This window comes from Petromyzon marinus, chromosome 54 (genome assembly GCF_048934315.1).
Source record: "Petromyzon marinus isolate PM22_M1 ecotype Great Lakes invasive population chromosome 54, UKy_Petmar_22M1.pri1.0, whole genome shotgun sequence".
NCBI lineage: Eukaryota > Metazoa > Chordata > Hyperoartia > Petromyzontiformes > Petromyzontidae > Petromyzon > Petromyzon marinus.
The window spans coordinates 4,889,793-4,910,808 of record NC_133720.1 but is presented as its reverse complement, the minus strand read 5'-3'; the positions used below and the strand labels follow the sequence as shown (position 1 = coordinate 4,910,808).

General features: G+C 37.1%; 2 protein-coding genes and 47 non-coding genes across 49 annotated transcripts in view; 25 read left to right on the top strand and 24 right to left on the bottom strand.

Moving 5' to 3' along the window:
• NUP88 (nucleoporin 88) overlaps window positions 1-21,016 on the top strand; it is a 153,038-nt gene that overhangs the window by 6,601 nt on the left and 125,421 nt on the right. The window lies entirely within an intron of this gene.
• The window catches only part of COX4I1 (cytochrome c oxidase subunit 4I1), a 293,476-nt gene that overhangs the window by 172,473 nt on the left and 99,987 nt on the right, over window positions 1-21,016 (bottom strand). The window lies entirely within an intron of this gene.
• Window positions 503-576, bottom strand: TRNAT-AGU (transfer RNA threonine (anticodon AGU)). Its single transcript has one exon. It is a non-coding gene; the product is annotated as a tRNA-Thr (tRNA).
• On the bottom strand, window positions 1,318-1,390 carry TRNAT-AGU (transfer RNA threonine (anticodon AGU)). The gene has a single exon. It is a non-coding gene; the product is annotated as a tRNA-Thr (tRNA).
• TRNAS-GCU (transfer RNA serine (anticodon GCU)) lies at window positions 1,519-1,600 on the top strand. Its single transcript has one exon. It is a non-coding gene; the product is annotated as a tRNA-Ser (tRNA).
• Window positions 2,114-2,186, bottom strand: TRNAT-AGU (transfer RNA threonine (anticodon AGU)). Its single transcript has one exon. It is a non-coding gene; the product is annotated as a tRNA-Thr (tRNA).
• On the top strand, window positions 2,315-2,396 carry TRNAS-GCU (transfer RNA serine (anticodon GCU)). Its single transcript has one exon. It is a non-coding gene; the product is annotated as a tRNA-Ser (tRNA).
• Window positions 2,910-2,982, bottom strand: TRNAT-AGU (transfer RNA threonine (anticodon AGU)). The gene has a single exon. It is a non-coding gene; the product is annotated as a tRNA-Thr (tRNA).
• Window positions 3,111-3,192, top strand: TRNAS-GCU (transfer RNA serine (anticodon GCU)). The gene has a single exon. It is a non-coding gene; the product is annotated as a tRNA-Ser (tRNA).
• Window positions 3,706-3,778, bottom strand: TRNAT-AGU (transfer RNA threonine (anticodon AGU)). Its single transcript has one exon. It is a non-coding gene; the product is annotated as a tRNA-Thr (tRNA).
• TRNAS-GCU (transfer RNA serine (anticodon GCU)) lies at window positions 3,907-3,988 on the top strand. Its single transcript has one exon. It is a non-coding gene; the product is annotated as a tRNA-Ser (tRNA).
• Window positions 4,502-4,574, bottom strand: TRNAT-AGU (transfer RNA threonine (anticodon AGU)). Its single transcript has one exon. It is a non-coding gene; the product is annotated as a tRNA-Thr (tRNA).
• Window positions 4,703-4,784, top strand: TRNAS-GCU (transfer RNA serine (anticodon GCU)). The gene has a single exon. It is a non-coding gene; the product is annotated as a tRNA-Ser (tRNA).
• Window positions 5,299-5,372, bottom strand: TRNAT-AGU (transfer RNA threonine (anticodon AGU)). The gene has a single exon. It is a non-coding gene; the product is annotated as a tRNA-Thr (tRNA).
• Window positions 5,501-5,582, top strand: TRNAS-GCU (transfer RNA serine (anticodon GCU)). Its single transcript has one exon. It is a non-coding gene; the product is annotated as a tRNA-Ser (tRNA).
• On the bottom strand, window positions 6,096-6,168 carry TRNAT-AGU (transfer RNA threonine (anticodon AGU)). The gene has a single exon. It is a non-coding gene; the product is annotated as a tRNA-Thr (tRNA).
• Window positions 6,297-6,378, top strand: TRNAS-GCU (transfer RNA serine (anticodon GCU)). The gene has a single exon. It is a non-coding gene; the product is annotated as a tRNA-Ser (tRNA).
• TRNAT-AGU (transfer RNA threonine (anticodon AGU)) lies at window positions 6,893-6,966 on the bottom strand. Its single transcript has one exon. It is a non-coding gene; the product is annotated as a tRNA-Thr (tRNA).
• Window positions 7,095-7,176, top strand: TRNAS-GCU (transfer RNA serine (anticodon GCU)). The gene has a single exon. It is a non-coding gene; the product is annotated as a tRNA-Ser (tRNA).
• TRNAT-AGU (transfer RNA threonine (anticodon AGU)) lies at window positions 7,690-7,762 on the bottom strand. Its single transcript has one exon. It is a non-coding gene; the product is annotated as a tRNA-Thr (tRNA).
• Window positions 7,891-7,972, top strand: TRNAS-GCU (transfer RNA serine (anticodon GCU)). Its single transcript has one exon. It is a non-coding gene; the product is annotated as a tRNA-Ser (tRNA).
• On the bottom strand, window positions 8,487-8,560 carry TRNAT-AGU (transfer RNA threonine (anticodon AGU)). The gene has a single exon. It is a non-coding gene; the product is annotated as a tRNA-Thr (tRNA).
• TRNAS-GCU (transfer RNA serine (anticodon GCU)) lies at window positions 8,689-8,770 on the top strand. Its single transcript has one exon. It is a non-coding gene; the product is annotated as a tRNA-Ser (tRNA).
• Window positions 9,284-9,356, bottom strand: TRNAT-AGU (transfer RNA threonine (anticodon AGU)). The gene has a single exon. It is a non-coding gene; the product is annotated as a tRNA-Thr (tRNA).
• TRNAS-GCU (transfer RNA serine (anticodon GCU)) lies at window positions 9,485-9,566 on the top strand. Its single transcript has one exon. It is a non-coding gene; the product is annotated as a tRNA-Ser (tRNA).
• On the bottom strand, window positions 10,080-10,152 carry TRNAT-AGU (transfer RNA threonine (anticodon AGU)). Its single transcript has one exon. It is a non-coding gene; the product is annotated as a tRNA-Thr (tRNA).
• TRNAS-GCU (transfer RNA serine (anticodon GCU)) lies at window positions 10,281-10,362 on the top strand. Its single transcript has one exon. It is a non-coding gene; the product is annotated as a tRNA-Ser (tRNA).
• Window positions 10,876-10,948, bottom strand: TRNAT-AGU (transfer RNA threonine (anticodon AGU)). Its single transcript has one exon. It is a non-coding gene; the product is annotated as a tRNA-Thr (tRNA).
• Window positions 11,077-11,158, top strand: TRNAS-GCU (transfer RNA serine (anticodon GCU)). Its single transcript has one exon. It is a non-coding gene; the product is annotated as a tRNA-Ser (tRNA).
• On the bottom strand, window positions 12,490-12,562 carry TRNAT-AGU (transfer RNA threonine (anticodon AGU)). Its single transcript has one exon. It is a non-coding gene; the product is annotated as a tRNA-Thr (tRNA).
• Window positions 12,691-12,772, top strand: TRNAS-GCU (transfer RNA serine (anticodon GCU)). Its single transcript has one exon. It is a non-coding gene; the product is annotated as a tRNA-Ser (tRNA).
• On the bottom strand, window positions 13,286-13,358 carry TRNAT-AGU (transfer RNA threonine (anticodon AGU)). The gene has a single exon. It is a non-coding gene; the product is annotated as a tRNA-Thr (tRNA).
• Window positions 13,487-13,568, top strand: TRNAS-GCU (transfer RNA serine (anticodon GCU)). The gene has a single exon. It is a non-coding gene; the product is annotated as a tRNA-Ser (tRNA).
• TRNAT-AGU (transfer RNA threonine (anticodon AGU)) lies at window positions 14,083-14,155 on the bottom strand. Its single transcript has one exon. It is a non-coding gene; the product is annotated as a tRNA-Thr (tRNA).
• Window positions 14,298-14,379, top strand: TRNAS-GCU (transfer RNA serine (anticodon GCU)). The gene has a single exon. It is a non-coding gene; the product is annotated as a tRNA-Ser (tRNA).
• Window positions 14,898-14,970, bottom strand: TRNAT-AGU (transfer RNA threonine (anticodon AGU)). Its single transcript has one exon. It is a non-coding gene; the product is annotated as a tRNA-Thr (tRNA).
• Window positions 15,099-15,180, top strand: TRNAS-GCU (transfer RNA serine (anticodon GCU)). Its single transcript has one exon. It is a non-coding gene; the product is annotated as a tRNA-Ser (tRNA).
• TRNAT-AGU (transfer RNA threonine (anticodon AGU)) lies at window positions 15,694-15,767 on the bottom strand. Its single transcript has one exon. It is a non-coding gene; the product is annotated as a tRNA-Thr (tRNA).
• Window positions 15,910-15,991, top strand: TRNAS-GCU (transfer RNA serine (anticodon GCU)). Its single transcript has one exon. It is a non-coding gene; the product is annotated as a tRNA-Ser (tRNA).
• On the top strand, window positions 16,725-16,806 carry TRNAS-GCU (transfer RNA serine (anticodon GCU)). The gene has a single exon. It is a non-coding gene; the product is annotated as a tRNA-Ser (tRNA).
• On the bottom strand, window positions 17,325-17,397 carry TRNAT-AGU (transfer RNA threonine (anticodon AGU)). The gene has a single exon. It is a non-coding gene; the product is annotated as a tRNA-Thr (tRNA).
• TRNAS-GCU (transfer RNA serine (anticodon GCU)) lies at window positions 17,526-17,607 on the top strand. The gene has a single exon. It is a non-coding gene; the product is annotated as a tRNA-Ser (tRNA).
• Window positions 18,122-18,195, bottom strand: TRNAT-AGU (transfer RNA threonine (anticodon AGU)). Its single transcript has one exon. It is a non-coding gene; the product is annotated as a tRNA-Thr (tRNA).
• TRNAS-GCU (transfer RNA serine (anticodon GCU)) lies at window positions 18,324-18,405 on the top strand. Its single transcript has one exon. It is a non-coding gene; the product is annotated as a tRNA-Ser (tRNA).
• TRNAT-AGU (transfer RNA threonine (anticodon AGU)) lies at window positions 18,919-18,991 on the bottom strand. The gene has a single exon. It is a non-coding gene; the product is annotated as a tRNA-Thr (tRNA).
• TRNAS-GCU (transfer RNA serine (anticodon GCU)) lies at window positions 19,120-19,201 on the top strand. Its single transcript has one exon. It is a non-coding gene; the product is annotated as a tRNA-Ser (tRNA).
• On the top strand, window positions 19,918-19,999 carry TRNAS-GCU (transfer RNA serine (anticodon GCU)). Its single transcript has one exon. It is a non-coding gene; the product is annotated as a tRNA-Ser (tRNA).
• TRNAT-AGU (transfer RNA threonine (anticodon AGU)) lies at window positions 20,513-20,585 on the bottom strand. Its single transcript has one exon. It is a non-coding gene; the product is annotated as a tRNA-Thr (tRNA).
• Window positions 20,714-20,795, top strand: TRNAS-GCU (transfer RNA serine (anticodon GCU)). Its single transcript has one exon. It is a non-coding gene; the product is annotated as a tRNA-Ser (tRNA).

The window sequence follows — 21,016 nt, the reverse complement described above, 5'->3', positions numbered from 1 at the left end:
TTTGAGTAAAATCTAGAGAAGCCATTTTTATGTCACTGATCGGCGATTATCAAACAAATTTAGCAGCTGTACGAAATGTGATGATGAGAAATAATACCGCATTAAGTTTGGGCATACGTTTAAATCAAAAGTGATTTGGCTGAATCCTCAAGGTGAAAAACTATAAATCCATCGTTCTCCACATGAAAAGTTGCAATCACCTTGTTTACTTCACCAGTATAAATATGGATATTGCATCTGAATTGGAAAATCTCAAAATAGGTCGCATTGGGAAATGTATACATTATGTTACCAAACAAAACAAATTCTTACATTTTCAATTTCTCAAAATAAATAAAGCACAGGATTTGAACTTGGCACCCATAGGGGCATTTAATGTTGTGATGGAAAAAACAAGTCTCCTTAACTTCTCTATCGAAGTCAAACTCAATTACTAGATGGTTGCTTGGATTATTAACCCGTGATGCACTCATGCAGAATCATTGCATAAAATATCTCGATGAGGCACCATTGGGATTTGAATCCCAGGATCTCCTGTTTACTAGACAGGCGCTTTTCCAACTAAGCCATGGCGCCATATTCCTGTACGTTATTTCTCAAGTTTCCAATCCTACTGGCAAATTCATAGAAACTCCGATAAAAATGTTGATGCAATAAAGAAATGTGATGCCTAGAACGAATATATTTTTGAGATTAGTTATGAATCATGGCAACATGTGAGAAGGTGTCCGAGTGGTTAAGGCGATGGACTGTTAATCCATTGTGCTCTGCACGCGTGGGTTCGAGTCCCATCCGTATCGATTTGCCTCGTTTTAGAGAGAAATCTAGAAAAGCCATTTTTATGTCACAGATCGGCGATTGTATAAACAAATTGAGCAGCTGTACGAAATGTGATGATGAGAAAACATACTGCATTAAAATTGGTCTTACGTTTAAATCAGAGGTGATTTGGCTGATTCCTGAAGGTGAAAAACTATAAATCCATCGTTCTCCACGTGAACAGTTTACAATCACCTTGTTTACTTCACAAGTATAAATATGGATATTGCATCTGAATTGGAAAATCTCAAAATTCGGTCGCATTGGGAAATGTATACATTATGTTACCAAACAAAACAAATTCTTACATTTTCAATTTCTCAAAATAAATAAAGCACAGGATTTGAACTTGGCACCCATAGGGGCATTTAATGTTGTGATGGAAAAAACAAGTCTCCTTAACTTCTCTATCGAAGTCAAACTCAATTACTAGATGGTTGCTTGGATTATTAACCCGTGATGCACTCATGCAGAATCATTGCATAAAATATATCAATGAGGCACCATTGGGATTTGAACCCAGGATCTCCTGTTTACTAGACAGGCACTTTACCAACTAAGCCATGGCGCCATATTCCTATTCGCGTTTTCTCAAGTTTCCAATCCTACTGGCAAATTCATAGAATCTCCGATAAAAATGTTGATGCATTAAAAGAATACATTTATTTTTTACATTAGTAATGAATCATGGCAACATGTGATAAGGTGGCCGAGTGGTTAAGGCGATGGACTGCTAATCCATTGTGCTCTGCATGCATGGGGTCGAATCCCATCCTTGTCGATTTGCTCTATTTTGAGTAAAATCTAGAGAAGCCATTTTTATGTCACTGATCGGCGATTATCAAACAAATTTAGCAGCTGTACGAAATGTGATGATGAGAAATAATACCGCATTAAGTTTGGGCATACGTTTAAATCAAAAGTGATTTGGCTGAATCCTCAAGGTGAAAAACTATAAATCCATCGTTCTCCACATGAAAAGTTGCAATCACCTTGTTTACTTCACCAGTATAAATATGGATATTGCATCTGAATTGGAAAATCTCAAAATAGGTCGCATTGGGAAATGAATACATTCATGTTACCAAACAAAACAAATACATACATGATCAATTTCTAGAAATAAATAGCGCACAGGATTTGAACTTGGCACCCATAGGGGCATTTAATGTTGTGATGGAAAAACAAGTCTCCTTAACTTTTCTATGGAAGTCAAACTCAATTACCAGATAGTTACTTGGATTATTAACCCGTGATGCACTCATGCAGAATCATTGCATAAAATATCTCGATGAGGCACCACTGGGATTTGAACCCAGGATCTCCTGTTTACTAGACAGGCACTTTACCAACTAAGCCATGGCGCCATATTCCTGTACGTTAATTCTCAAGTTTCCAATCCTACTGGCAAATTCCTAGAAACTCCGATAAAAATGTTGATGCATTTAAAGAATACATTTATTTTTGACATTAGTTGTAAATCATGCCAACATGTGATAAGGTGGCCGAGTGGTTAAGGCGATGGACTGCTAATCCATTGTGCTCTGCACGCATGGGTTCGAATCCCATCCTTGTCGATTTCCTCTTTTTTGAGTAAAATCTAGAGAAGCCATTTTTATGTCACTGATCGGCGATTATCAAACAAATTTAGCAGCTATACGAAATGTGATGATGAGAAATAATACCGCATTAAGTTTGGGCATACGTTTAAATCAAAAGTGATTTGGCTGAATCCTCAAGGTGAAAAACTATAAATCCATCGTTCTCCACATGAAAAGTTGCAATCACCTTGTTTACTTCACAAGTATAAATATGGATATTGCATCTGAATTGGAAAATCTCAAAATAGGTCGCATTGGGAAATGAATACATTCATGTTACCAAACAAAACAAATACATACATGATCAATTTCTAGAAATAAATAGCGCACAGGATTTGAACTTGGCACCCATAGGGGCATTTAATGTTGTGATGGAAAAACAAGTCTCCTTAACTTTTCTATGGAAGTCAAACTCAATTACCAGATAGTTACTTGGATTATTAACCCGTGATGCACTCATGCAGAATCATTGCATAAAATATCTCGATGAGGCACCACTGGGATTTGAACCCAGGATCTCCTGTTTACTAGACAGGCGCTTTACCAACTAAGCCATGGCGCCATAGTCCTGTACGTTATTTCTCAAGTTTCCAATCCTACTGGCAAATTCCTAGAAACTCCGATAAAAATGTTGATGCATTTAAAGAATACATTTATTTTTGACATTAGTTGTAAATCATGCCAACATGTGATAAGGTGGCCGAGTGGGTAAGGCGATGGACTGCTAATCCATTGTGCTCTGCACGCATGGGTTCGAATCCCATCCTTGTCGATTTGCTCTTCTTTGAGTAAAATCTAGAGAAGCCATTTTTATGTCACTGATCGGCGATTATCAAACAAATTTAGCAGCTATACGAAATGTGATGATGATAAATAATACCGCATTAAGTTTGGGCATACGTTTAAATCAAAAGTGATTTGGCTGAATCCTCAAGATGAAAAACTATAAATCCATCGTTCTCCACATGAAAAGTTGCAATCACCTTGTTTACTTCACAAGTATAAATATGGATATTGCATCTGAATTGGAAAATCTCAAAATAGGTCGCATTGGGAAATGAATACATTCATGTTACCAAACAAAACAAATACATACATGATCAATTTCTAGAAATAAATAGCGCACAGGATTTGAACTTGGCACCCATAGGGGCATTTAATGTTGTGATGGAAAAACAAGTTTCCTTAACTTTTCTATGGAAGTCAAACTCAATTACCAGATAGTTACTTGGATTATTAACCCGTGATGCACTCATGCAGAATCATTGCATAAAATATCTCGATGAGGCACCACTGGGATTTGAACCCAGGATCTCCTGTTTACTAGACAGGCGCTTTACCAACTAAGCCATGGCGCCATATTCCTGTACGTTAATTCTCAAGTTTCCAATCCTACTGGCAAATTCCTAGAAACTCCGATAAAAATGTTGATGCATTTAAAGAATACATTTATTTTTGACATTAGTTGTAAATCATGCCAACATGTGATAAGGTGGCCGAGTGGTTAAGGCGATGGACTGCTAATCCATTGTGCTCTGCACGCATGGGTTCGAATCCCATCCTTGTCGATTTGCTCTTTTTTGAGTAAAATCTAGAGAAGCCATTTTTATGTCACTGATCGGCGATTATCAAACAAATTTAGCAGCTATACGAAATGTGATGATGAGAAATAATACCGCATTAAGTTTGGGCATACGTTTAAATCAAAAGTGATTTGGCTGAATCCTCAAGGTGAAAAACTATAAATCCATCGTTCTCCACATGAAAAGTTGCAATCACCTTGTTTACTTCACAAGTATAAATATGGATATTGCATCTGAATTGGAAAATCTCAAAATAGGTCGCATTGGGAAATGAATACATTCATGTTACCAAACAAAACAAATACATACATGATCAATTTCTAGAAATAAATAGCGCACAGGATTTGAACTTGGCACCCATAGGGGCATTTAATGTTGTGATGGAAAAACAAGTCTCCTTAACTTTTCTATGGAAGTCAAACTCAATTACCAGATAGTTACTTGGATTATTAACCCGTGATGCACTCATGCAGAATCATTGCATAAAATATCTCGATGAGGCACCACTGGGATTTGAACCCAGGATCTCCTGTTTACTAGACAGGCGCTTTACCAACTAAGCCATGGCGCCATATTCCTGTACGTTATTTCTCAAGTTTCCAATCCTACTGGCAAATTCCTAGAAACTCCGATAAAAATGTTGATGCATTTAAAGAATACATTTATTTTTGACATTAGTTGTAAATCATGCCAACATGTGATAAGGTGGCCGAGTGGTTAAGGCGATGGACTGCTAATCCATTGTGCTCTGCACGCATGGGTTCGAATCCCATCCTTGTCGATTTGCTCTTCTTTGAGTAAAATCTAGAGAAGCCATTTTTATGTCACTGATCGGCGATTATCAAACAAATTTAGCAGCTATACGAAATGTGATGATGAGAAATAATACCGCATTAAGATTGGTCATACGTTTAAATCAGAGGTGATGTGGCTGAATCCTCAAGGTGAAAAACTATAAATCCATCGTTCTCCACATGAAAAGTTGCAATCACCTTGTTTACTTCACAAGTATAAATATGGATATTGCATCTGAATTGGAAAATCTCAAAATAGGTCGCATTGGGAAATGAATACATTTATGTTACCAAATAAAACAAATACATACATGATCAATTTCTAGAAATAAATAGCGCACAGGATTTGAACTTGGCACCCATAGGGGCATTTAATGTTGTGATGGAAAAAACAAGTCTCCTTAACTTCTCTATCGAAGTCAAACTCAATTACTAGATGGTTGCTTGGATTATTAACCCGTGATGCACTCATGCAGAATCATTGCATAAAATATCTCAATGAGGCACCATTGGGATTTGAATCCCAGGATCTCCTGTTTACTAGACAGGCGCTTTTCCAACTAAGCCATGGCGCCATATTCCTGTACGTTATTTCTCAAGTTTCCAATCCTACTGGCAAATTCATAGAAACTCCGATAAAAATGTTGATGCATTAAAAGAATAGATTTATTTTTGACATTAGTTGTAAATCAAGCCAACATGTGATAAGGTGGCCGAGTGGTTAAGGCGATGGACTGCTAATCCATTGTGCTCTGCACGCATGGGTTCGAATCCCATCCTTGTCGATTTGCTCTTTTTTGAGTAAAATCTAGAGAAGCCATTTTTATGTCACTGATCGGCGATTATCAAACAAATTTAGCAGCTATACGAAATGTGATGATGATAAATAATACCGCATTAAGTTTGGGCATACGTTTAAATCAAAAGTGATTTGGCTGAATCCTCAAGGTGAAAAACTATAAATCCATCGTTCTCCACATGAAAAGTTGCAATCACCTTGTTTACTTCACAAGTATAAATATGGATATTGCATCTGAATTGGAAAATCTCAAAATAGGTCGCATTGGGAAATGAATACATTCATGTTACCAAACAAAACAAATACATACATGATCAATTTCTAGAAATAAATAGCGCACAGGATTTGAACTTGGCACCCATAGGGGCATTTAATGTTGTGATGGAAAAACAAGTCTCCTTAACTTTTCTATGGAAGTCAAACTCAATTACCAGATAGTTACTTGGATTATTAACCCGTGATGCACTCATGCAGAATCATTGCATAAAATATCTCGATGAGGCACCACTGGAATTTGAACCCAGGATCTCCTGTTTACTAGACAGGCGCTTTACCAACTAAGCCATGGCGCCATATTCCTGTACGTTAATTCTCAAGTTTCCAATCCTACTGGCAAATTCATAGAAACTCCGATAAAAATGTTGATGCATTTAAAGAATACATTTATTTTTGACATTAGTTGTAAATCATGCCAACATGTGATAAGGTGGCCGAGTGGTTAAGGCGATGGACTGCTAATCCATTGTGCTCTGCACGCATGGGTTCGAATCCCATCCTTGTCGATTTGCTCTTCTTTGAGTAAAATCTAGAGAAGCCATTTTTATGTCACTGATCGGCGATTATCAAACAAATTTAGCAGCTATACGAAATGTGATGATGAGAAATAATACCGCATTAAGATTGGTCATACGTTTAAATCAGAGGTGATGTGGCTGAATCCTCAAGGTGAAAAACTATAAATCCATCGTTCTCCACATGAAAAGTTGCAATCACCTTGTTTACTTCACAAGTATAAATATGGATATTGCATCTGAATTGGAAAATCTCAAAATAGGTCGCATTGGGAAATGAATACATTTATGTTACCAAATAAAACAAATACATACATGATCAATTTCTAGAAATAAATAGCGCACAGGATTTGAACTTGGCACCCATAGGGGCATTTAATGTTGTGATGGAAAAAACAAGTCTCCTTAACTTCTCTATCGAAGTCAAACTCAATTACTAGATGGTTGCTTGGATTATTAACCCGTGATGCACTCATGCAGAATCATTGCATAAAATATCTCGATGAGGCACCATTGGGATTTGAATCCCAGGATCTCCTGTTTACTAGACAGGCGCTTTTCCAACTAAGCCATGGCGCCATATTCCTGTACGTTATTTCTCAAGTTTCCAATCCTACTGGCAAATTCATAGAAACTCCGATAAAAATGTTGATGCATTAAAAGAATAGATTTATTTTTGACATTAGTTGTAAATCAAGCCAACATGTGATAAGGTGGCCGAGTGGTTAAGGCGATGGACTGCTAATCCATTGTGCTCTGCACGCATGGGTTCGAATCCCATCCTTGTCGATTTGCTCTTTTTTGAGTAAAATCTAGAGAAGCCATTTTTATGTCACTGATCGGCGATTATCAAACAAATTTAGCAGCTATACGAAATGTGATGATGATAAATAATACCGCATTAAGTTTGGGCATACGTTTAAATCAAAAGTGATTTGGCTGAATCCTCAAGGTGAAAAACTATAAATCCATCGTTCTCCACATGAAAAGTTGCAATCACCTTGTTTACTTCACAAGTATAAATATGGATATTGCATCTGAATTGGAAAATCTCAAAATAGGTCGCATTGGGAAATGAATACATTTATGTTACCAAACAAAACAAATACATACATGATCAATTTCTAGAAATAAATAGCGCACAGGATTTGAACTTGGCACCCATAGGGGCATTTAATGTTGTGATGGAAAAACAAGTCTCCTTAACTTTTTTATGGAAGTCAAACTCAATTACCAGATAGTTACTTGGATTATTAATCCGTGATGCACTCATGCAGAATCATTGCATAAAATATCTCGATGAGGCACCACTGGGATTTGAACCCAGGATCTCCTGTTTACTAGACAGGCGCTTTACCAACTAAGCCATGGCGCCATATTCCTGTACGTTAATTCTCAAGTTTCCAATCCTACTGGCAAATTCATAGAAACTCCGATAAAAATGTTGATGCATTTAAAGAATACATTTATTTTTGACATTAGTTGTAAATCATGCCAACATGTGATAAGGTGGCCGAGTGGTTAAGGCGATGGACTGCTAATCCATTGTGCTCTGCACGCATGGGTTCGAATCCCATCCTTGTCGATTTGCTCTTTTTTGAGTAAAATCTAGAGAAGCCATTTTTATGTCACTGATCGGCGATTATCAAACAAATTTAGCAGCTATACGAAATGTGATGATGATAAATAATACCGCATTAAGTTTGGGCATACGTTTAAATCAAAAGTGATTTGTCTGAATCCTCAAGGTGAAAAACTATAAATCCATCGTTCTCCACATGAAAAGTTGCAATCACCTTGTTTACTTCACAAGTATAAATATGGATATTGCATCTGAATTGGAAAATCTCAAAATAGGTCGCATTGGGAAATGAATACATTCATGTTACCAAACAAAACAAATACATACATGATCAATTTCTAGAAATAAATAGCGCACAGGATTTGAACTTGGCACCCATAGGGGCATTTAATGTTGTGATGGAAAAAACAAGTCTCCTTAACTTCTCTATCGAAGTCAAACTCAATTACTAGATGGTTGCTTGGATTATTAACCCGTGATGCACTCATGCAGAATCATTGCATAAAATATCTCAATGAGGCACCATTGGGATTTGAATCCCAGGATCTCCTGTTTACTAGACAGGCGCTTTTCCAACTAAGCCATAGCGCCATATTCCTGTACATTATTTCTCAAGTTTCCAATCCTACTGGCAAATTCATAGAAACTCCGATAAAAATGTTGATGCATTAAAAGAATAGATTTATTTTTGACATTAGTTGTAAATCATGCCAACATGTGATAAGGTGGACGAGTGGTTAAGGCGATGGACTGCTAATCCATTGTGCTCTGCACGCATGGGTTCGAATCCCATCCTTGTCGATTTGCTCTATTTTGAGTAAAATCTAGAGAAGCCATTTTTATGTCACTGATCGGCGATTATCAAACAAATTTAGCAGCTATACGAAATGTGATGATGATAAATAATACCGCATTAAGTTTGGGCATACGTTTAAATCAAAAGTGATTTGGCTGAATCCTCAAGGTGAAAAACTATAAATCCATCGTTCTCCACATGAAAAGTTGCAATCACCTTGTTTACTTCACAAGTATAAATATGGATATTGCATCTGAATTGGAAAATCTCAAAATAGGTCGCATTGGGAAATGAATACATTCATGTTACCAAACAAAACAAATACATACATGATCAATTTCTAGAAATAAATAGCGCACAGGATTTGAACTTGGCACCCATAGGGGCATTTAATGTTGTGATGGAAAAACAAGTCTCCTTAACTTTTCTATGGAAGTCAAACTCAATTACCAGATAGTTACTTGGATTATTAACCCGTGATGCACTCATGCAGAATCATTGCATAAAATATCTCGATGAGGCACCACTGGAATTTGAACCCAGGATCTCCTGTTTACTAGACAGGCGCTTTACCAACTAAGCCATGGCGCCATATTCCTGTACGTTAATTCTCAAGTTTCCAATCCTACTGGCAAATTCATAGAAACTCCGATAAAAATGTTGATGCATTTAAAGAATACATTTATTTTTGACATTAGTTGTAAATCATGCCAACATGTGATAAGGTGGCCGAGTGGTTAAGGCGATGGACTGCTAATCCATTGTGCTCTGCACGCATGGGTTCGAATCCCATCCTTGTCGATTTGCTCTTCTTTGAGTAAAATCTAGAGAAGCCATTTTTATGTCACTGATCGGCGATTATCAAACAAATTTAGCAGCTATACGAAATGTGATGATGAGAAATAATACCGCATTAAGATTGGTCATACGTTTAAATCAGAGGTGATGTGGCTGAATCCTCAAGGTGAAAAACTATAAATCAATCGTTCTCCACATGAAAAGTTGCTATCACCTTGTTTACTTCACAAGTATAAATATGGATATTGCATCTGAATTGGAAAATCTCAAAATAGGTCGCATTGGGAAATGAATACATTCATGTTACCAAACAAAACAAATACATACATGATCAATTTCTAGAAATAAATAGCGCACAGGATTTGAACTTGGCACCCATAGGGGCATTTAATGTTGTGATGGAAAAACAAGTCTCCTTAACTTTTCTATGGAAGTCAAACTCAATTACCAGATAGTTACTTGGATTATTAACCCGTGATGCACTCATGCAGAATCATTGCATAAAATATCTCGATGAGGCACCACTGGGATTTGAACCCAGGATCTCCTGTTTACTAGACAGGCGCTTTACCAACTAAGCCATGGCGCCATATTCCTGTACGTTAATTCTCAAGTTTCCAATCCTACTGGCAAATTCATAGAAACTCCGATAAAAATGTTGATGCATTTAAAGAATACATTTATTTTTGACATTAGTTGTAAATCATGCCAACATGTGATAAGGTGGCCGAGTGGTTAAGGCGATGGACTGCTAATCCATTGTGCTCTGCACGCATGGGTTCGAATCCCATCCTTGTCGATTTGCTCTTCTTTGAGTAAAATCTAGAGAAGCCATTTTTATGTCACTGATCGGCGATTATCAAACAAATTTAGCAGCTATACGAAATGTGATGATGAGAAATAATACCGCATTAAGATTGGTCATACGTTTAAATCAGAGGTGATGTGGCTGAATCCTCAAGGTGAAAAACTATAAATCCATCGTTCTCCACATGAAAAGTTGCTATCACCTTGTTTACTTCACAAGTATAAATATGGATATTGCATCTGAATTGGAAAATCTCAAAATAGGTCGCATTGGGAAATGAATACATTCATGTTACCAAACAAAACAAATACATACATGATCAATTTCTAGAAATAAATAGCGCACAGGATTTGAACTTGGCACCCATAGGGGCATTTAATGTTGTGATGGAAAAACAAGTCTCCTTAACTTTTCTATGGAAGTCAAACTCAATTACCAGATAGTTACTTGGATTATTAACCCGTGATGCACTCATGCAGAATCATTGCATAAAATATCTCGATGAGGCACCACTGGGATTTGAACCCAGGATCTCCTGTTTACTAGACAGGCGCTTTACCAACTAAGCCATGGCGCCATATTCCTGTACGTCAATTCTCAAGTTTCCAATCCTACTGGCAAATTCCTAGAAACTCCGATAAAAATGTTGATGCATTTAAAGAATACATTTATTTTTGACATTAGTTGTAAATCATGCCAACATGTGATAAGGTGGCCGAGTGGTTAAGGCGATGGACTGCTAATCCATTGTGCTCTGCACGCATGGGTTCGAATCCCATCCTTGTCGTTTTGCTCTATTTTGAGTAAAATCTAGAGAAGCCATTTTTATGTCACTGATCGGCGATTATCAAACAAATTTAGCAGCTATACGAAATGTGATGATGAAAAATAATACCGCATTAAGATTGGTCATACGTTTAAATCAGAGGTGATGTGGCTGAATCCTCAAGGTGAAAAACTATAAATCCATCGTTCTCCACATGAAAAGTTGCAATCACCTTGTTTACTTCACAAGTATGAATATGGATATTGCATCTGAATTGGAAAATCTCAAAATTCGGTCGCATTGGGAAATGTATACATTATGTTACCAAACAAAACAAATTCTTACATTTTCAATTTCTCAAAATTTAATAAAGCACAGGATTTGAACTTGGCACCCATAGGGGCATTTAATGTTGTGATGGAAAAAACAAGTCTCCTTAACTTCTCTATCGAAGTCAAACTCAATTACTAGATGGTTGCTTGGATTATTAACCCGTGATGCACTCATGCAGAATCATTGCATAAAATATCTCAATGAGGCACCATTGGGATTTGAATCCCAGGATCTCCTGTTTACTAGACAGGCTCTTTTCCAACTAAGCCATGGCGCCATATTCCTGTACGTTATTTCTCAAGTTTCCAATCCTACTGGCAAATTCATAGAAACTCCGATAAAAATGTTGATGCAATAAAGAAATGTGATGCCTAGAACTAATATATTTTTGAGATTAGTTATGAATCATGGCAACATGTGAGAAGGTGTCCGAGTGGTTAAGGCGATGGACTGCTAATCCTTTGTGCTCTGCACGCGTGGGTTCGAGTCCCATCCGTATCGATTTGCCTCGTTTTAGAGAGAAATCTAGAAAAGCCATTTTTATGTCACAGATCGGCGATTGTATAAACAAATTGAGCAGCTGTACGAAATGTGATGATGAGAAAACATACTGCATTAAAATTGGTCTTACGTTTAAATCAGAGGTGATTTGGCTGATTCCTGAAGGTGAAAAACTATAAATCCATCGTTCTCCACGTGAACAGTTTACAATCACCTTGTTTACTTCACAAGTATAAATATGGATATTGCATCTGAATTGGAACATCTCAAAATTCGGTCGCATTGGGAAATGTATACATTATGTTACCAAACAAAACAAATTCTTACATTTTCAATTTCTCAAAATAAATAAAGCACAGGATTTGAACTTGGCACCCATAGGGGCATTTAATGTTGTGATGGAAAAAAACAAGTCTCCTTAACTTCTCTATCGAAGTCAAACTCAATTACTAGATGGTTGCTTGGATTATTAACCCGTGATGCACTCATGCAGAATCATTGCATAAAATATATCAATGAGGCACCATTGGGATTTGAACCCAGGATCTCCTGTTTACTAGACAGGCGCTTTACCAACTAAGCCATGGCGCCATATTCCTATTCGCGTTTTCTCAAGTTTCCAATCCTACTGGCAAATTCATAGAATCTCCGATAAAAATGTTGATGCATTAAAAGAATACATTTATTTTTTACATTAGTAATGAATCATGGCAACATGTGATACGGTGGCCGAGTGGTTAAGGCGATGGACTGCTAATCCATTGTGCTCTGCACGCATGGGTTCGAATCCCATCCTTGTCGATTTGCTCTATTTTGAGTAAAATCTAGAGAAGCCATTTTTATGTCACTGATCGGCGATTATCAAACAAATTTAGCAGCTGTACGAAATGTGATGATGAGAAATAATACCGCATTAAGTTTGGGCATACGTTTAAATCAAAAGTGATTTGGCTGAATCCTCAAGGTGAAAAAATATAAATCCATCGTTCTCCACATGAATAGTTGCAATCACCTTGTTTACTTCACAAGTATAAATATGGATATTGCATCTGAATTGGAAAATCTCAAAATAGGTCGCATTGGGAAATGAATACATTCATGTTACCAAACAAAACAAATACATACATGATCAATTTCTAGAAATAAATAGCGCACAGGATTTGAACTTGGCACCCATAGGGGCATTTAATGTTGTGATGGAAAAACAAGTCTCCTTAACTTTTCTATGGAAGTCAAACTCAATTACCAGATAGTTACTTGGATTATTAACCCGTGATGCACTCATGCAGAATCATTGCATAAAATATCTCGATGAGGCACCACTGGGATTTGAACCCAGGATCTCCTGTTTACTAGACAGGCGCTTTACCAACTAAGCCATGGCGCCATATTCCTATTCGCGTTTTCTCAAGTTTCCAATCCTACTGGCAAATTCATAGAATCTCCGATGAAAATGTTGATGCATTAAAAGAATACATTTATTTTTGACATTAGTTGTAAATCATGGCAACATGTGATAAGGTGGCCGAGTGGTTAAGGCGATGGACTGCTAATCCATTGTGCTCTGCACGCATGGGTTCGAATCCCATCCTTGTCGATTTGCTCTATTTTGAGTAAAATCTAGAGAAGCCATTTTTATGTCACTGATCGGCGATTATCAAACAAATTTAGCAGCTATACGAAATGTGATGATGAAAAATAATACCGCATTAAGATTGGTCATACGTTTAAATCAGAGGTGATGTGGCTGAATCCTCAAGGTGAAAAACTATAAATCCATCGTTCTCCACATGAAAAGTTGCAATCACCTTGTTTACTTCACAAGTATGAATATGGATATTGCATCTGAATTGGAAAATCTCAAAATTCGGTCGCATTGGGAAATGTATACATTATGTTACCAAACAAAACAAATTCTTACATTTTCAATTTCTCAAAATAAATAAAGCACAGGATTTGAACTTGGCACCCATAGGGGCATTTAATGTTGTGATGGAAAAAACAAGTCTCCTTAACTTCTCTATCGAAGTCAAACTCAATTACTAGATGGTTGCTTGGATTATTAACCCGTGATGCACTCATGCAGAATCATTGCATAAAATATCTCAATGAGGCACCATTGGGATTTGAACCCAGGATCTCCTGTTTACTAGACAGGCTCTTTTCCAACTAAGCCATGGCGCCATATTCCTGTACGTTATTTCTCAAGTTTCCAATCCTACTGGCAAATTCATAGAAACTCCGATAAAAATGTTGATGCAATAAAGAAATGTGATGCCTAGAACTAATATATTTTTGAGATTAGTTATGAATCATGGCAACATGTGAGAAGGTGTCCGAGTGGTTAAGGCGATGGACTGCTAATCCATTGTGCTCTGCACGCGTGGGTTCGAGTCCCATCCGTATCGATTTGCCTCGTTTTAGAGAGAAATCTAGAAAAGCCATTTTTATGTCACAGATCGGCGATTGTATAAACAAATTGAGCAGCTGTACGAAATGTGATGATGAGAAAACATACTGCATTAAAATTGGTCTTACCTTTAAATCAGAGGTGATTTGGCTGATTCCTGAAGGTGAAAAACTATAAATCCATCGTTCTCCACGTGAACAGTTTACAATCACCTTGTTTACTTCACAAGTATAAATATGGATATTGCATCTGAATTGGAAAATCTCAAAATTCGGTCGCATTGGGAAATGTATACATTATGTTACCAAACAAAACAAATTCTTACATTTTCAATTTCTCAAAATAAATAAAGCACAGGATTTGAACTTGGCACCCATAGGGGCATTTAATGTTGTGATGGAAAAAAACAAGTCTCCTTAACTTCTCTATCGAAGTCAAACTCAATTACTAGATGGTTGCTTGGATTATTAACCCGTGATGCACTCATGCAGAATCATTGCATAAAATATATCAATGAGGCACCATTGCGATTTGAACCCAGGATCTCCTGTTTACTAGACAGGCGCTTTACCAACTAAGCCATGGCGCCATATTCCTATTCGCGTTTTCTCAAGTTTCCAATCCTACTGGCAAATTCATAGAATCTCCGATAAAAATGTTGATGCATTAAAAGAATACATTTATTTTTTACATTAGTAATGAATCATGGCAACATGTGATAAGGTGGCCGAGTGGTTAAGGCGATGGACTGCTAATCCATTGTGCTCTGCACGCATGGGTTCGAATCCCATCCTTGTCGATTTGCTCTATTTTGAGTAAAATCTAGAGAAGCCATTTTTATGTCACTGATCGGCGATTATCAAACAAATTTAGCAGCTGTACGAAATGTGATGATGAGAAATAATACCGCATTAAGTTTGGGCATACGTTTAAATCAAAAGTGATTTGGCTGAATCCTCAAGGTGAAAAAATATAAATCCATCGTTCTCCACATGAATAGTTGCAATCACCTTGTTTACTTCACAAGTATAAATATGGATATTGCATCTGAATTGGAAAATCTCAAAATAGGTCGCATTGGGAAATGAATACATTCATGTTACCAAACAAAACAAATACATACATGATCAATTTCTAGAAATAAATAGCGCACAGGATTTGAACTTGGCACCCATAGGGGCATTTAATGTTGTGATGGAAAAACAAGTCTCCTTAACTTTTCTATGGAAGTCAAACTCAATTACCAGATAGTTACTTGGATTATTAACCCGTGATGCACTCATGCAGAATCATTGCATAAAATATCTCAATGAGGCACCACTGGGATTTGAATCCCAGGATCTCCTGTTTACTAGACAGGCTCTTTTCCAACTAAGCCATGGCGCCATATTCCTGTACGTTATTTCTCAAGTTTCCAATCCTACTGGCAAATTCATAGAAACTCCGATAAAAATGTTGATGCAATAAAGAAATGTGATGCCTAGAACTAATATATTTTTGAGATTAGTTATGAATCATGGCAACATGTGAGAAGGTGTCCGAGTGGTTAAGGCGATGGACTGCTAATCCATTGTGCTCTGCACGCGTGGGTTCGAGTCCCATCCGTATCGATTTGCCTCGTTTTAGAGAGAAATCTAGAAAAGCCATTTTTATGTCACAGATCGGCGATTGTATAAACAAATTGAGCAGCTGTACGAAATGTGATGATGAGAAAACATACTGCATTAAAATTGGTCTTACGTTTAAATCAGAGGTGATTTGGCTGATTCCTGAAGGTGAAAAACTATAAATCCATCGTTCTCCACGTGAACAGTTTACAATCACCTTGTTTACTTCACAAGTATAAATATGGATATTGCATCTGAATTGGAAAATCTCAAAATTCGGTCGCATTGGGAAATGTATACATTATGTTACCAAACAAAACAAATTCTTACATTTTCAATTTCTCAAAATAAATAAAGCACAGGATTTGAACTTGGCACCCATAGGGGCATTTAATGTTGTGATGGAAAAAACAAGTCTCCTTAACTTCTCTATCGAAGTCAAACTCAATTACTAGATGGTTGCTTGGATTATTAACCCGTGATGCACTCATGCAGAATCATTGCATAAAATATCTCAATGAGGCACCATTGGGATTTGAATCCCAGGATCTCCTGTTTACTAGACAGGCTCTTTTCCAACTAAGCCATGGCGCCATATTCCTGTACGTTATTTCTCAAGTTTCCAATCCTACTGGCAAATTCATAGAAACTCCGATAAAAATGTTGATGCAATAAAGAAATGTGATGCCTAGAACTAATATATTTTTGAGATTAGTTATGAATCATGGCAACATGTGAGAAGGTGTCCGAGTGGTTAAGGCGATGGACTGCTAATCCATTGTGCTCTGCACGCGTGGGTTCGAGTCCCATCCGTATCGATTTGCCTCGTTTTAGAGAGAAATCTAGAAAAGCCATTTTTATGTCACAGATCGGCGATTGTATAAACAAATTGAGCAGCTGTACGAAATGTGATGATGAGAAAACATACTGCATTAAAATTGGTCTTACGTTTAAATCAGAGGTGATTTGGCTGATTCCTGAAGGTGAAAAACTATAAATCCATCGTTCTCCACGTGAACAGTTTACAATCACCTTGTTTACTTCACAAGTATAAATATGGATATTGCATCTGAATTGGAAAATCTCAAAATTCGGTCGCATTGGGAAATGTATACATTATGTTACCAAACAAAACAAATTCTTACATTTTCAATTTCTCAAAATAAATAAAGCACAGGATTTGAACTTGGCACCCATAGGGGCATTTAATGTTGTGATGGAAAAAAACAAGTCTCCTTAACTTCTCTATCGAAGTCAAACTCAATTACTAGATGGTTGCTTGGATTATTAACCCGTGATGCACTCATGCAGAATCATTGCATAAAATATATCAATGAGGCACCATTGGGATTTGAACCCAGGATCTCCTGTTTACTAGACAGGCGCTTTACCAACTAAGCCATGGCGCCATATTCCTATTCGCGTTTTCTCAAGTTTCCAATCCTACTGGCAAATTCATAGAATCTCCGATAAAAATGTTGATGCATTAAAAGAATACATTTATTTTTTACATTAGTAATGAATCATGGCAACATGTGATAAGGTGGCCGAGTGGTTAAGGCGATGGACTGCTAATCCATTGTGCTCTGCACGCATGGGTTCGAATCCCATCCTTGTCGATTTGCTCTTTTTTGAGTAAAATCTAGAGAAGCCATTTTTATGTCACTGATTGGCGATTATCAAACAAATTTAGCAGCTATACGAAATGTGATGATGAGAAATAATACCGCATTAAGATTGGTCATACGTTTAAATCAGAGGTGATGTGGCTGAATCCTCAAGGTGAAAAACTATAAATCCATCGTTCTCCACATGAAAAGTTGCAATCACCTTGTTTACTTCACAAGTATAAATATGGATATTGCATCTGAATTGGAAAATCTCAAAATAGGTCGCATTGGGAAATGAATACATTTATGTTACCAAACAAAACAAATACATACATGATCAATTTCTAGAAATAAATAGCGCACAGGATTTGAACTTGGCACCCATAGGGGCATTTAATGTTGTGATGGAAAAAACAAGTCTCCTTAACTTCTCTATCGAAGTCAAACTCAATTACTAGATGGTTGCTTGGATTATTAACCCGTGATGCACTCATGCAGAATCATTGCATAAAATATCTCAATGAGGCACCATTGGGATTTGAATCCCAGGATCTCCTGTTTACTAGACAGGCGCTTTTCCAACTAAGCCATGGCGCCATATTCCTGTACGTTATTTCTCAAGTTTCCAATCCTACTGGCAAATTCATAGAAACTCCGATAAAAATGTTGATGCATTAAAAGAATAGATTTATTTTTGACATTAGTTGTAAATCATGCCAACATGTGATAAGGTGGCCGAGTGGTTAAGGCGATGGACTGCTAATCCATTGTGCTCTGCACGCATGGGTTCGAATCCCATCCTTGTCGATTTGCTCAATTTTGAGTAAAATCTAGAGAAGCCATTTTTATGTCACTGATCGGCGATTATCAAACAAATTTAGCAGCTATACGAAATGTGATGATGATAAATAATACCGCATTAAGTTTGGGCATACGTTTAAATCAAAAGTGATTTGGCTGAATCCTCAAGGTGAAAAACTATAAATCCATCGTTCTCCACGTGAAAAGTTGCAATCACCTTGTTTACTTCACAAGTATAAATATGGATATTGCATCTGAATTGGAAAATCTCAAAATAGGTCGCATTGGGAAATGAATACATTTATGTTACCAAACAAAACAAATACATACATGATCAATTTCTAGAAATAAATAGCGCACAGGATTTGAACTTGGCACCCATAGGGGCATTTAATGTTGTGATGGAAAAACAAGTCTCCTTAACTTTTCTATGGAAGTCAAACTCAATTACCAGATAGTTACTTGGATTATTAACCCGTGATGCACTCATGCAGAATCATTGCATAAAATATCTCGATGAGGCACCACTGGGATTTGAACCCAGGATCTCCTGTTTACTAGACAGGCGCTTTACCAACTAAGCCATGGCGCCATATTCCTGTACGTTAATTCTCAAGTTTCCAATCCTACTGGCAAATTCCTAGAAACTCCGATAAAAATGTTGATGCATTTAAAGAATACATTTATTTTTGACATTAGTTGTAAATCATGCCAACATGTGATAAGGTGGCCGAGTGGTTAAGGCGATGGACTGCTAATCCATTGTGCTCTGCACGCATGGGTTCGAATCCCATCCTTGTCGATTTGCTCTTTTTTGAGTAAAATCTAGAGAAGCCATTTTTATGTCACTGATCGGCGATTATCAAACAAATTTAGCAGCTATACGAAATGTGATGATGATAAATAATACCGCATTAAGATTGGTCATACGTTTAAATCAGAGGTGATGTGGCTGAATCCTCAAGGTGAAAAACTATAAATCCATCGTTCTCCACATGAAAAGTTGCAATCACCTTGTTTACTTCACAAGTATAAATATGGATATTGCATCTGAATTGGAAAATCTCAAAATAGGTCGCATTGGGAAATGAATACATTTATGTTACCAAACAAAACAAATACATACATGATCAATTTCTAGAAATAAATAGCGCACAGGATTTGAACTTGGCACCCATAGGGGCATTTAATGTTGTGATGGAAAAAACAAGTCTCCTTAACTTCTCTATCGAAGTCAAACTCAATTACTAGATGGTTGCTTGGATTATTAACCCGTGATGCACTCATGCAGAATCATTGCATAAAATATCTCAATGAGGCACCATTGGCATTTGAATCCCAGGATCTCCTGTTTACTAGACAGGCGCTTTTCCAACTAAGCCATGGCGCCATATTCCTGTACGTTATTTCTCAAGTTTCCAATCCTACTGGCAAATTCATAGAAACTCCGATAAAAATGTTGATGCATTAAAAGAATAGATTTATTTTTGACATTAGTAATGAATCATGGCAACATGTGATACGGTGGCCGAGTGGTTAAGGCGATGGACTGCTAATCCATTGTGCTCTGCACGCATGGGTTCGAATCCCATCCTTGTCGATTTGCTCTATTTTGAGTAAAATCTAGAGAAGCCATTTTTATGTCACTGATCGGCGATTATCAAACAAATTTAGCAGCTGTACGAAATGTGATGATGAGAAATAATACCGCATTAAGTTTGGGCATACGTTTAAATCAAAAGTGATTTGGCTGAATCCTCAAGGTGAAAAAATATAAATCCATCGTTCTCCACATGAATAGTTGCAATCACCTTGTTTACTTCACAAGTATAAATATGGATATTGCATCTGAATTGGAAAATCTCAAAATAGGTCGCATTGGGAAATGAATACATTCATGTTACCAAACAAAACAAATACATACATGATCAATTTCTAGAAATAAATAGCGCACAGGATTTGAACTTGGCACCCATAGGGGCATTTAATGTTGTGATGGAAAAACAAGTCTCCTTAACTTTTCTATGGAAGTCAAACTCAATTACCAGATAGTTACTTGGATTATTAACCCGTGATGCACTCATGCAGAATCATTGCATAAAATATCTCGATGAGGCACCACTGGGATTTGAACCCAGGATCTCCTGTTTACTAGACAGGCGCTTTACCAACTAAGCCATGGCGCCATATTCCTATTCGCGTTTTCTCAAGTTTCCAATCCTACTGGCAAATTCATAGAATCTCCGATGAAAATGTTGATGCATTAAAAGAATACATTTATTTTTGACATTAGTTGTAAATCATGGCAACATGTGATAAGGTGGCCGAGTGGTTAAGGCGATGGACTGCTAATCCATTGTGCTCTGCACGCATGGGTTCGAATCCCATCCTTGTCGATTTGCTCTATTTTGAGTAAAATCTAGAGAAGCCATTTTTATGTCACTGATCGGCGATTATCAAACAAATTTAGCAGCTATACGAAATGTGATGATGAAAAATAATACCGCATTAAGATTGGTCATACGTTTAAATCAGAGGTGATGTGGCTGAATCCTCAAGGTGAAAAACTATAAATCCATCGTTCTCCACATGAAAAGTTGCAATCACCTTGTTTACT